General features: G+C 33.6%; 1 protein-coding gene across 1 annotated transcript in view; it reads left to right on the plus strand.

Annotated features, from left to right (window-relative positions):
• Positions 1 to 14,541, plus strand: part of LOC102731548 (GDP-mannose 4,6 dehydratase) — a 198,733-nt gene that overhangs the window by 110,478 nt on the left and 73,714 nt on the right. The gene's annotated exons all lie outside the window — the stretch shown is intronic.

Here is a 14,541-nt window from a genome sequence, read left to right on the forward strand (position 1 = left end):
CATCATGAATTAACATTATCCTTCAATTAACTGTTTATGCATCTAGATTTTTAGCAGTCATATGTTCTTACTTCTAACTTCTCTTATTTTTTCACATGCTAATCTCATCAGAAGAGGAAAAAAATCTACCATGGAATTCAGACATTTTTGTAGTCAAACAGACACCTGTATTCAAATCTGGGATCTCCCCTACTTAACAGGCTTTGGTTGATCCACCCAGGTGAAAACCAATGTTGTCCCAAAGACATGCTTTCTTTTCTTTCAGAGTTGACACCCAGAAGAACACTCTACTGACAAAGGGTCTAACACTATCTGTGTAGGCCTATTTACCCAGCAATTGTGCATCTTGAGGCAAAAATGCTTTCTGTCTGAGCACTGACCCTGCTGCCTGCTGGCAGAAACTATAAACATCCTACCTGCATTCCCTTTCCTCTTTGCACCCCTCTCCTAGAAGCAACACTTCTTTTACTCTAAGATACAGTTCAAAGAAGCATCTGGTCCCATACAACAGAAAATCATGCCTCACATGTCTTGGGTTCCCATCATACTAAAGAGATTCTTTACTAAGAGCCAGACCTTTCAAGGCACACTGGCAAGGTAGTTCCTCCATTTACGTCACAAGAGAAAAACCAATCAAGAGGAACCACGGTAATGTCATTCCTCCCCAAAGCTGCTATTCTTTAGCTACCTCAGGGACTTTGAAACTTCTTTTCAGTAGTGATGAGGGCTGCTTCCCAGCATTTACATACTTTTCAATTCATATAATAGACATTTTAAAGAAAGTTGTTGATAGACTTCATTCTGCTGGTGCACATCAGTTAAATGTGTTTTATTTCCCTTCTGGGCTATGTGCTGGCAGAGAATAACACAATGAAGAGGTGGTAGTGTGCATTTCCAGGCCCTTTATGATCAAGATTATGAAAGAAGGGCTTTGACAAAGAATGTTCAGGCTGACTATAATAGTTTTCCTTTTAGTACATTATTGTTGCCATGTGTTTGCTGCTGTCTGGAGCAATAAAAAAGCTCTGAAATATTTGTCTGTGTTCTTCATGTACTCAAGAGTTTCCATAAGAGAAATCACTTGGAAAATCACAATATTGCTCCAAATAAAATATTAACATAAAAAACTTGTTGAAATGTTGAGCTAAAATACTAAAGAATTATAACCACAGATGTAATTTATGAGGATCTGAGTGCCTTAGCCTCATAAAGGCTTTTCCATTCCCACTACAAGCACATGTTTGGTATTGTTCTTCATACAACACTGATGCCGCCAACCAGAATGACTTCATTTGGGGGATCCTGAAAAGTTCTGACAGAACAGATGAGAATGACAAAGAAAGAGCATTATATGATTCAATCCTGAATAAAAGCACATTTAATAAACAAATAGCCAGCCCTTATAATTTTACGTAAAGAAATTAAAATTATTTCTTTTGTGTATGAAAAATGTAGGCACTTTCTCCTTCTTTCTATCATAGATATTGACAGATAATTGTAGATAATTGTAGATCGATTTCCTCAAGTTGAAGAATTTGGCCTTGCAACTGTAACAAGTTACCAGTAGTAGTAATTACCTATAGGGGAGGAGGTTAGCTCAACATTGGTAAAATAAATAATCCTTTAGTATCCATAAATTCTCTCCAAACTTACTTAGCAGAAATCTTCTCACTAAGGAAATCTCCAAAAGAAGAGACTGAATTTGATTTAGGGCCCATTTCATCTTCAGTTTTCAAATTTAAGCACACATTGCTATACTGATCCTCAATTCCTGGAAATCATAGAACTCAATAAATACTATGCTAACTATAACTGTAACTATAATGAACTATATTCATTATTCATTAACACTTAACCACATGTGACTTTACATTATTCCATGAATGCCACTGCCTCTCATATGGAACTGAAAATAAGTTCTGTATCTTGAACTTTTAATGATCCCAAGACCTAATACAGTTTGACTCTTTGTTCTTAAATATTATCAACATCAAAGTTTTTATTTTTGCCAAAATTTAGGTTGAGTGAAGTCTCTATAATCAAGGTGGATCATCTATATCATCCAGGTTCTGTGTCCTAAGATTCTTACTGGCATTATTATATATACTCTGTTGGCATATTTTGTTTACATAAGTAAGCTCTTTGTTCTTCCTAATCCCACAATGGCTGAAAAAGGAGCTATGGATTTAACAATTAATTCAGGGTTTATCTACTCTACTTGTCTGCAAAGAAATACAATCTACTCGTACACTGGAGTGGAGAAAATAAGACGATTAAAAAGAAGGTCAAAATGAGAAAGTTATAATTAAACACTCTGATGTGGAGTATTAATTTTACAAATGATAATGCTATGGAAGAAAAAGGTCAAGCGTCTTGTCAAGGCTACAAGCCTAAATTAGTGATAGCAGGGATCAGGAAAAAAATGCAGCTGAGATCTGAAAAACAACAACAACAAAACACATAGTCGAGAACAGAGTGTGAGGAATATGCTAAGTGTTTCATTAATGCTTCTGGACCAATCTAAGTGACCCATTTGTAAAAGGGAAGGCTGGCTAGAAGTTAACTTTCCTGTAAAATGGCAATAATAGGACTCTGCTTTGCCTGTATCATAAGGTTGTCATAAAGATAAAAAGAGATAGATAATACATGGGAAAATGTTCTACAAACCATAAAGTACCAATGAAAGCAGTGTTCCTTCTATCAACCTTAACCTGCCCAGTTACTCGCAATTACTTTCAGCAAAGTTACCTGCTTTCCCAGTCATTACTTCACTCAGAGATCATTTATTGAACAACCATGATGTATAAATCTCTCTATGAAGAGCCAGTGCAAATACTAAAACAAAATAAAAGAACCCTCATTCTTCAAAGAGCTTATAGCTTCATTTGTGATACAGCAATCTAGTATGGGAATGAATCATATGAGTAAATGGCTCTCAACCATTTTCCAGTTCCCAAAACTTCTGCCCTACCTTTATTATCACAGAGAAATCAAATGGAATTTTCAGAGCAACCCCTGAAGGATTGTGAGAAGGGGCTTAATTAGCCTGAAAATGATTTACTATTGGATTTGGAAAGAGAAGGTGAAATTAAAGTCAACTAAAAGGTTCTAACAATGACCTATTTGTAAGACGGTGAGGAAGAATTTACCCAGAGCAATAGCACCAGAAATGAAAAACTAATGCTTTGAGAATCCACCAAGCAGAGGATAATTTTCAGTGAAAATATTCTAAGCTGTTACAAAACTGAAGAAGGAAAAGTAGATAGCAAGAAAGAGAGAAAAGAGAAAGAAAAAGGGAAGCAACATATGATGCAGAAGAAAAATGAGAACATATAAGAAGAGGGGTTTCATTAGAAATTACTTTTTTTTCCTCGAGTGCCTAGTTATTTTTTACTATGTGCTGCTCATTGCCTTTGTAAAATTATTTGCGAGGCTTATCTGTGGTAACTTCTTCCAGAAAAGAATTCTGTTAGCTTCTGTCAGGAACCTAAGGATTCTACAAGTTTACGAACTCCTAAAACTAAACCCTAGGCTTAAAGTTTTCTGAACCAGCCAGGTGATGTGATTTCAGATTCTCAGCAATCTCCCCCCACCTCTACTCTTCTTAGCACCAAAGCAATTTTCCTGTACAATCTCCTAGTGGTAAAGGCAGGGTTTATATTTAATTCATGGTAAACCTAAGGATGTGGTTCTTTGGTTTCTATCTCTCTCATCACACACAAGATTATCAAAACTAAGTTCCCATTTGCCAAATGGGCAAATGCTCAGGATTAAAACAGCCTGAATATGTGATTTACCCACCCTATTTTACCATAAGGATTAGCTTGACAATTGCTTACTATCTTGTTTGTTCTTCAATTATTTTAAGCAGATTTAAGACATATTTTAGCATATATTTTCAGTATATTTTACATAGAAGATTTGATCCAAATAATCTAGCCTACAATATCCCTGGATATTGAACAAAACAATTAATTCAAATCTCTATACACAAAAAATACCGTAGTAAACTAAAGAAATATCTGGTCCAAATCTGCTGGCAATGAGAAAGAAATAAGTATATGAAATTCCTACACGTAGAAAAGAATAAGTATTTGCAAAACTGAGATTAACATATTCATTTGATAGTTACAAACAAAGTTATTTACCACTAAAAACTAAATTATTTTAATAGGCCAACAACCAACAAATAGACAGAAAATACTCCTAATGATGTACATCCCAAGTATCAACAAATCTCTTGAATTTTCAAAGCAACATTCAACCTGAATAAACAAGAATAGATTTTTAAAAATCATAAGTTTATAAAATAACCTGTTTTACTTTGCTTTCTAGGATTTCAATCACAAGCTAGAACAACAAAACTGAAAAATCTTGTTTCTTAATCTTAATTACAGAGGTATAAAAACAAAAAGGTTTTGGAATGGTACTTTGATTTATACTGATACTAGTTCAAATTAAAACAAATATTTTAAAATATTTGAACTCTTACTATGTTTATAATGGCATAAAATAATTTGAACAACTCCTCCACAACCAAAGTGGAATATATGCTTTAGAGCATCAAAGAAGGATTTAGCTGAAGTTTCAAGGTCTCATCACTTATTAGTTCAAACTATCAGCCTAATAGAACTAAAAGGAAAATGACACTATATCCATTATGTGATTTAAGTATAAAACACTGCCATGATAAATATTTGGAAATTCCAACCTTTTATAAAGCATACTTTATGTACAATATCAGCATTCATCCCTTTAGGGTGTACGATGTGGACTGCCTCTGGGGGGAATTTATCTCATTTCATTTTCATTCTACATTCCACTTTGGAGTTGCCAACTAAATTGCTTCTTGGTTTATAGTATAGAAAACTTCATAATGTTTAGCTGGAATTGCTTACTTTTAAAGTATGCTGATAGAAAACCCAATGTGGTCTGAAATATCCTCACCAGATGTTTGGATGGATGTGAAACCAACACATATCAAAAGGAGATCCAAAATACCATTAGCTGTACAACACATAGCCTCATACATTTAACAAGTTCAACTGACCAAAACACATTAAAACATTTTCAGTGAAACTGAAGTTAGTACATTTTCCATTGGAAGTATTCAAATTCTACCCGGTTTTTGTTTTTCTTTTGTTTGTTTGTTTGTTACTATCAGGATATCTATAAATGTCAAGTGATAATGAGTTACAAGTACAATTTAAGTACATTTAATATGACTGGACAATGGGACAATCTAAAATAGGCTTTCCCAATCTTGGTCTGCAAAACAGAAATTTAGTCCACTAGAACAAAGAAAATGATAGTCTTATTTCTTTCCACACCAGCCAAGCTACAATCTGGTATAAGGTACTTAATTCTGAGCATTAATATACATTCAGAAAAATAAAGATAAATGGGATGTACTAAGCAGACAAGAAAAAGGACAGTTATGGGAACTTGGACCCACATAAGAAGAAAAACTATAGGAAATAGTATTTATGTCCATGAAAAGAGGTCAGGGCCTTCATAGTGGGGAAGGGTGTCTACATGGAAAAACCCTTTCCAAATTAAGAGTAGAATTGTAACAAAATAACTGGATTTGTTTTGCATGAATTCCTAAGGAAAAAACTAAAAACAATGAATGTAAAACAGGCTACAAGAGGAGAAGTTTTCAAATAGAATTGTCTGAGGATGAAATGGATTGCCATGAGAAGCAGTAACAGCCAAGTAGTAAAACTACTCTCTCCGGCTGAACAACACAGGTTTGAACTGCTTGTGTCCATTTACACATGGAATTTTTTCAATACAGTGCAGTAGTGTAAATGTATTTATTCTTCCTTATGATTTTCTTAATAACATTTTTTCTCTAGCTTACTTTATTGTAACAATACAGTATATAATACATACGATGTACAAACATGTTAATCAACTGTTTATGTTATCGGTAAGGCTTCCAGTCAACAGCAGGTTATTAGTAGTTAAGATTTGGGGAAGTCAAAAGTTATATGTCTATTTTTGGCTGCATGGGGGGTCAGTATCCCTAACCTCTGTGTTGTTGAAGGGTCAACAGTACTTGTTAATCTTACTGAGTATCCCATGCATGCACCATCACACAATTAAGCTTCAACTTGTTCTGTTCTCTCTAAGCCAGTTCCCTTCTTTGACTACCTGGCAAAATACAACTTTATTCTAGCTCAAATGCAGCCCCCATTCTGCAATTTTCCCTGACATCACCCTTTCTACCAAAGCCCTCCCATCCTGAGAATTAATCATTCCCTCATCCAAGATCATGCAGCACTTTTTGTGTTCGTCTATTGCAATATCTGCCTATACTGAAGTGTGATAATACAAGATAATGACTACCATATTTATTTTTATTTTTCTGGCACCTATGTAGTACCTGGTATAGTTTTAGCCTGTCATGTTGCAGGTAATAGGTATGTTCTGAAATGCAGATAATAGTCAAATACCAGATATAGAGTCAGGCTAGATAACTTTTTAAGACACTGAGATTCTATAGTTCTAGGAAACATAGAGACATGTGAGGCCTCTAACCAGTAATACAGATGATGTTCTATCACTGATGCCTCTATCAGTGAGCACGGAAGAAAAAACTATTATAAACATACCCTTACCAATGAAAGGGAGAGACTCAGAACCAACTGCATTCCTCCTGACAGTAAAAACAAAAAGCTCACTCAGAATTCCTAAGTAGAAGTTGGCACTTTAGACATCCCCAAAAAAAGAAAAATTTTATATATAAATGATATCCTAAATAATGCAGAATGTTTGATGGATAAGGAAAGATAGTGAAAGGTTGTCAGGAAATATAGAGAGGTATGTGTATTAAACCAATATTTATCAATTATACACAATTATATTATTTGTATTATTATTATTTCTTATTTCTTATCCTATATCTAGGCTACATCTTAAACTTGTTGACTGATAATATGCCAAAACTATAAAAGTAAGGCAAAGCAGGAAAACTAGAGTCTCACCACCAACTCTATCTCCAAAGTGACCAATCTTTCCAGATGTAACTAAAGGGACTGAAATTTAAGTTCAAACATATTTAGCCTATGCTATTCCTACCGGGCATTTATAAATCTCTATTTTAAAAGAAAAATGAGTCTACAAAGACCACAAAACATTCTTTAATATTTAAAAAAGACAAGGAAACACTGGGAAAAAAATAAACAGACCAAAAAAAAATGGGTTTTTTTTGCATTATATATTCTATTTTTTTGTAAAGTAAGTCAGAAAAAAAACAATGAAAAAATAAAAACATTGATTTGTCTTAAAAAGTAATATCCAAGGCATTTCAGATGGTCAGCACAGATTCAACTTAATCCCATAACTAGAGCTAGTAGTTAATGAGCATAACAGTACCTACTATAGACAGTCAGTGATAGGATCCAAATAATAAAAATGCACAAGAAAGTATTTTAATTATAATGCTCAATATAAAGTTAAAAAAACTGTTCTGCATGATTCTTTAAACTGAAAGTCTCATGTAAATTTATGTAGTCACTGAATGCTTACTGTGAAAAACAAAAAGAATCATTTTAGAAAGTTTTAATTCTAAAAAAGATGTGGAGTACCTGGCAGTCTTAGTGAAAAGATCATGCTCTTGATCTCGGGGTCATGGGTTTGAGCCCCACCTTGCGTGTAGAGTACTAAAAAAAAAAGCAAACTAACTTAAAAAATAATTTAAAAAAAAAACTAAAGAAATGCAAAATTGAATGCATATTATGATTCCATGTAAGTGAATTAAGAATAAAAACAGAAAGAAAAAAAAAACCCACAAACAGCAAAATGTAGGTTCTAGTGTTAAGATGTTAGGCAACTTTTTCTGTTTTCCAAATTTGCTCTAAAGCTGTTACTTTTGTAACTTAAAAAGAATTTTGCATTCAAAAAAATTTAAAAGACCTGTATAATGGAAAAACAGTACTTAAGGTAGAAGACAGATTTCTCAGGAAACAATCCTGTGGTAATTCCCAACAATATTCAAGGCTCGATGAACTTCTTCATGATGCTCAAGTAGACAGAATAATGAAAAGCAGACCTTTGTTTTGAGAAAATAGGGCGATTCTAAACTGGCTAACTGAGCACTCTCGAAGGCAGCTAAAGACCAATGTCAACATACATCTACACAGGGAGGATTCAGTGGGAGGTAGCAAGGGCTCTCTGCTCGTGTCTGTTCAACATACACGTTGGTGAGGTGGACACATGCTTAGAGAACATGCTGAGCACATTAGAGAATGACTGCTAGAAATGATCACAACTATAACGGACACTGTAAAACAAAATACGGCTTTTAATTTGGTTAATCACCACAGACCAGATAAATTTAACTTAGATCTACAAGATGGGAACTGAATAAAGACAAATCTGAAGTCCTCCAATAGGTCCAAATATTAAAGTATAAAAACAAGGCAGAAGGAAACATGACCGAATGGGCCAAATATCTGAAACAAACTTGGGCATTTTAATTTGTGGCTCAACAGCACAATATGATTGCCAATAAAGTAAATATGTTTCTAGACTGCATAAAAAGAGAAGATGGTAGCCCCAGAGTGCCATATACTTTACTAAACCCACATTCTACAAGGGACATCAATAAACCAAACGCTAAGAGAAAAAGGGCAGATTTAAAGCTACATCCAAAATTTTAAGTGGAAGTTTATAAAAAGAGGGATAGACACTTGGATGTTGTTTGGGATCACAAAGAACTAGAATCAATGGCATGGAGAATCAGCAAGAAGCACATTTGGGTTTAATATAGAGACTGTTCTGACAAGAAAGTAGTCCAAACATAGAGCGGGCTGCTGGTGAAGGCAGCCAGCTCCATGAATGGGAGTGTTCAGACAGAAGCATAAATGAGCTCATATATAGTCAGGGAAGCTACAGAAAAGATACCTGCACTTTATAAAAGACAATAGACTACCTGTATCATCTCCTCCAACTGCTAGATTCCATGATTTGTTAGGCCAACGAAGGTATGGTACCAGCACCACAACTATACCAACACTGAAAATAAGAGAATCCCACATGGAATTTTTCTCATTAAAAATAAGACAAATGGTGATTTGCTCCAGTTTGGAAACTGTGAAACAGATGGCACACTCCCTCAAAGCACTGACCACATGCACCTAGCTTTACAACACAGCACAGAATGTCATACGTCCTACAGAGGACATTTTTCACATTTTAATATCTCTACAACCAGGCTGCACCTTACAATCTAGGGTATGGGACAACTGTGGTCAGCCAGGTGCTGAGCCGTAGCTGTCAGTGCCTAAATCCGTGCACAGCTAGTCATCGCTGTTCATGCTGTCGTTACCTCAGTTAAACAGTGAGCACTGAAGGGATTACGTACCTTATCTTTAATTACACTACCATTCAGCATTAAAGCAAAAAGTTATTATACATAGAAAGGAACTAAAATACATATAGTGGGACAGAAATTTGGTACTAACTTAAGCAGACGTTTGTCAGTGGAGCAATGTCTACAATCCCATGGTTTTTTCAAAGTAACTAATTTATTTTACTTATACTTTATTTTTGATACATGCACAAGAGTAAAATATGATACAAATCTGTCTCAATAAATCTGAATGAGCTTTGCAATGAGTGGAAGATAAAAGAATTTTAAGTGGTAAGAAAGAACTGTGTCATAGTTTAGTTAGAAAAGCTTATCTTTTCCAATGGTACATAAAATAACGATACATTTCAAATCAGCAGTGTCTTAGATTCAATGAAATACAATGTGTTTCGGGGCGCCTGGGTGGCTCAGTCGTTAAGGGTCTGCCTTCGGCTCAGGTCATGATCCCAGGGTCCTGGGATCGAGCCCCGCATCGGGCTCCCTGCTCAGTGGGAAGCCTGCTTATCTCTCTCCCACTCCCCCTGCTTGTGTTCCCTCTCTCACTGTGTCTCTCTCTCTGTTAAATAAATAAAATCTTAAAAAAAAAAAAAGAAATACAATGTGTTTCTTGCAAATTTGGTGTGTATTTTACACTACACAACCTTTTATTTTTAATCCATCTGTAATATAAATGAATTTTAGAATTGTAGAGTTGGAAGGAAACTTAGAAGTCATTTGATCTAACTCAGTCGAGTGTATGAATCCTTTCAACATTATACTTAATGTAGTAGACGACAACTTTTAAAGATGCTGAAAATTTCCCGCATTCGACCTCAAAAACATTTAAGATTTATGTTCAGGGAAGGAACCACAAAGTTAGCATGGAAGTGACAAACTGGAAGAATGTATTTGCAACATACATAACTGATAAAAAGATTTGTAGGAATTCCTGTATATCAGCAATAAAAAATGGTAGATGGACTAAATGGACAAGAAAAGGCATTTCACAGAAAGAACACCAAAATATCTAATAACCATATAGAGAGTTCGACTCTATTATTAATCAGAGATACAGCCATGACATTATGTAATTATTCTCTAATTTATAGATTAAAAGGATACATTTTAGTATTTAGTAAAGTAATACAGCTTATTAAAAAGAACCCTGAAATAAATTATTTTGTAAAGTAAATACTCATTTTATAGTTAAAAAGGATAATTGTAATCTGTTCTCTAAATTAAGACTTTTACACATCAGGTTGTCTTGAAGCAGCATAATATCTGTACAGAGAAATAAAGTGTATTTTATGATTTCCAAATAAAAAAATATATATTTAACTTATTTTTCTTTTATTACTAGAATTTGCTTACGTTTTAAGAAAACACAACATACTTGTAAACTTGAGCACAGTTTTAGCACAACCCAGTAAGGGAAACATTCACAGTGTCTGTTTCAGAAATAAAAATCTTAATGTTAACTGATGTAGTGGAAACCACTACATCAATGGTTTGCCATTTTATGGAAAAAGACAAGTTAGGTAACAGCTGTTACTAGGTCAAGTGCAATTCAAAATCATTAAGAGCAATGTATGGTTAGTTCTAAAATATACTTCAATAGGTTTTCTAGCTGTGAAGTTCACATATTGCTCAATAATTCTAGAACTAATCAAAAGCAAGGGAAACAAAGAATTCTCACTAGCCTGGGAATGGTGAAAACCTATTTTAGAGTCCCAATTCAAGCAGATGGGTAATAGTTCTAAAGTACACTTATCTCATGAAAATCCCAATCAAGTCACAATGAACACATGCTACAAAAAGCTAAAATCAACTTTATATTCTAATTGTGTGTGTATACACATTTGGAGACCATTTAAATTAGTGACTGCAAATTCCATATTTTAAAATGTCCATATATTTAAAAATCAAAGAAGTTTTTTGTCTTTTTTTAAAAAGCTAGTTACTAAAGACAGATACATAATTGTATGTACTGAGAGACAATGTGGATCTACTTAACAAGTTTCATCTTAATGCTATCATGCTGTGTGAAAATAATGCTATTGGAAAGGAAAAGAAAAAAATAAACCATACAAGTTCTCTAGTTCCAGTTCATCAATGGACAAAAGAATTGCAAGAATATTCAGAAGTCCAAAAGAGGCTGTTCACAGATCACTAGATTTTTAGAATCTGAAAATTTTGTTATATTTTACACTGTATTATTATAGATAAGTATACACATAAACCCCCCATGGAATAATGCCTCGTCTGCTGTGTTTGGGAGAGAGCAAAACAGATGGTTCTAGTCAAAGCACTTTAACAACCCCCAGCTTTCCCACCTATCTATGAAGGGGTGGCAGTGTGGGGGATGGCTAGGAGGAGGATGAATGTTGCTGGGACGAGAAAGAGGGTGGCAGTTTAAATCAAAAATAGACAGGTAGAGCAGTGAGGGGTAAAACGGAATGTAAATTATGTTTGGCTTTAAATATAAGAGTTTTAATGTTTTATTAGTAATAAATCCACCTTTTCCCTCTTAAACTGCTGTCACAACATGTATTAGTGGCCCCTGACAAATGCTTGAAATCTTTGCCATCATTATTACACAGGAAAGGCTTTGAAAGAATTCCAAGCAATCCATCCATGTCATACTTTGACAAAGCAAGTGAGAGGCAATGGGTAGAGAAGATTTAACTCTGAATAAGAAGTAAGAAAGCTTTAACTCTAGTCCCAGTTCTGCCCCACATAAGCTAGCTGTATTTGACCTAGGGCAACCTAAGGCAAGGAGCTTCATTTCTCTGAGATTCCGTTGTCTAACATGTAAAATGAAGGCATTAGACTAGGATTCCAGTTAGGAGAAGGCAGTCAGCAGTCTAGATGCTGAGGATAGTGACAACAAAAGAAATGTCAAATAAGTAAATTGTTGCCATTAAGTATCAACTATAATTACTTTTTAAGTATATTTCTAAATTTTGTACCAGAGCTAAAAAAAAAACAAAACAAAAAATGCACACATACAAAAAAACTTCAATAAGCTACCCAAAAGTATGAGAAAATACAGTATAGCTGATAAATATTTCCTTATATTAGTAAAAACAAAAAAGCTAGGACATTAAGAAAATTACAAAGAAGTCATTTTTGTAATTGTTCTTCAAATAACGGAAATTTAGTCACAAAGTAACCCCCTTGAAAATTTTTAAGCTTTTATTGTAAATAGCAAAAAAAGACCAATCTAAAAATTTGTATGTAATTTATACCTTCATTTAGAAACAAATTCTTAAATCCTCATGGTAATTGTATAGAAGAAAGGGGGGAATCTAATTTTTACATGATTATTTGAGTTACACTTACAGCAATCACTGCACAAAACTTAAGATTTCCACAAGTCATATAAGGAAGCTAATAAAAAGCTCAGAGTAAATATTTTAGGAATGCCCTAATTGGGGTTAATATAAGATTGATAAAAGCTTGAAAAACCAACCTAAAAACAAGTCTGTCACCTTAAAGGCATAAAATGCCCATAAGTGGAAAACAAATCTGGATGATTAAAAATAACTGAATCTATGCTAGTTATAATGTTGGCATCTTTCATTTGGGAAGACAGTATTTAATACGATGATAGCTAAGAGAAGACCTGCTTTTATCAGTATGTAATATTTTTCTCTGTATTTTATAAACCCTAGAAATAAATAGCACTTTCCTTATTCAAATAAAAATTAATAAAAAATGGACACCGTGGAAATTAAAACTTTTATTTTTTTTCTGCCAGATGATGAATTGGGACTGTGCTACTGAAATTATGTTATCTTTTAAAGATACATTTTTTAAACTTTCACTTTTTGTTTTCTAAATTCATTGTCTAAATTTAACCGCTACATTTTGCATTATAAACTCCATTTATCATACATTTAGTAGAGCCCCCAATACTGATAAGTGGCAAACTCTATTATCCTAAAAACCAAAGATACTTTAAACTTAACTACTCTAACCAAAATCCTTCCCCTCCCCCCAAAAGCAACAATTCATCAAATAGAAATTTATGGAAAGTTGTACTTTAATGAAATTTACTTATAATATTTAGAAGCTTAGTTTCCAATATCTGCATATTTAATAGAGTCAGGGCATGAAAATAGGTTGGTTGGTTTTTCCCTGATGAACAAATCTGGGGCACAATAGATTCTACTGCAATTGTCTAGAAATTTCAAGAAATAAAGCATAACTACTAAAACAAAATATAGAAACAAATTAACAATGGCACCTAAATTTATTTATATACCTCAGAATTAATTAATGGAAATGCACGCATTACACGTAAGAAAAATTAGCATGTGTTATTCAGAAAACTAACTTATTTTACTTACTCAAATTTCTATTTCACAGAAAATATTCACATACTAATTTTCTCACGATAGCATACACACATACACACTGGTAAAAGTGTGATCAACGACTTACAGAGCATTCAACTTTAGTCTGTACTTTCCAACAAAAAGGACTATAATGCTTTTTCCATCCTAGAGTTTCCACTGTTCTGTATTAAATTTTTAAAAAGGTATAAGCCCATTTTAAATTATGTCAAATATTTCTTGAGAAAACCATTATATACTAAAATCTGTCAATTGATTCTTCCCAAAACTACAGTTTTTAAAAGAGACTGTTTGAACTTTTCATCCTTTTTATTAACATTTACATTTATATTAACAAGACATAAAATTTATATAGATAAGTATAATACCACTGCAAAAATAAATCATATAATCATAAGATTTTAGGGCTGAAAGACATCTTGGAGAGCACATAACCTAACTCTTTCCTACTTCCCAAAGTCTCACACCCCTTTTACAGATGAGGAAAATTGAGGTCCAGGGAATTTACATGTCTCGTTCAGAAGTTTTGCTTTTACATGACTAAAAACATTCTGACAAGTCTAATTCCTTTTACTTCTCTTCATAAAGAAAAAATACCCTGTACCAGTATTTAGAATGTTTTACATTTCAATATATCAATAACATATATGGTCAATGAGGCTTAAATCAGAGAATAATTACATAATTAAAATGAGGTAAATATATAATATCAATTGTCAATATAGTGAAATTCTAGTTCATGTGTCAACCATATAATTATCTTTCAGATTTATTATAAATATCTAAGACAATTTGCAGACGTTAGTCAGGTTTAACTATGGGTTTTCT

This window comes from Leptonychotes weddellii, chromosome 8 (genome assembly GCF_054177405.1).
Source record: "Leptonychotes weddellii isolate Sample4059 chromosome 8, ASM5417740v2, whole genome shotgun sequence".
In the NCBI taxonomy this organism is placed as follows: Eukaryota; Metazoa; Chordata; class Mammalia; order Carnivora; family Phocidae; genus Leptonychotes; species Leptonychotes weddellii.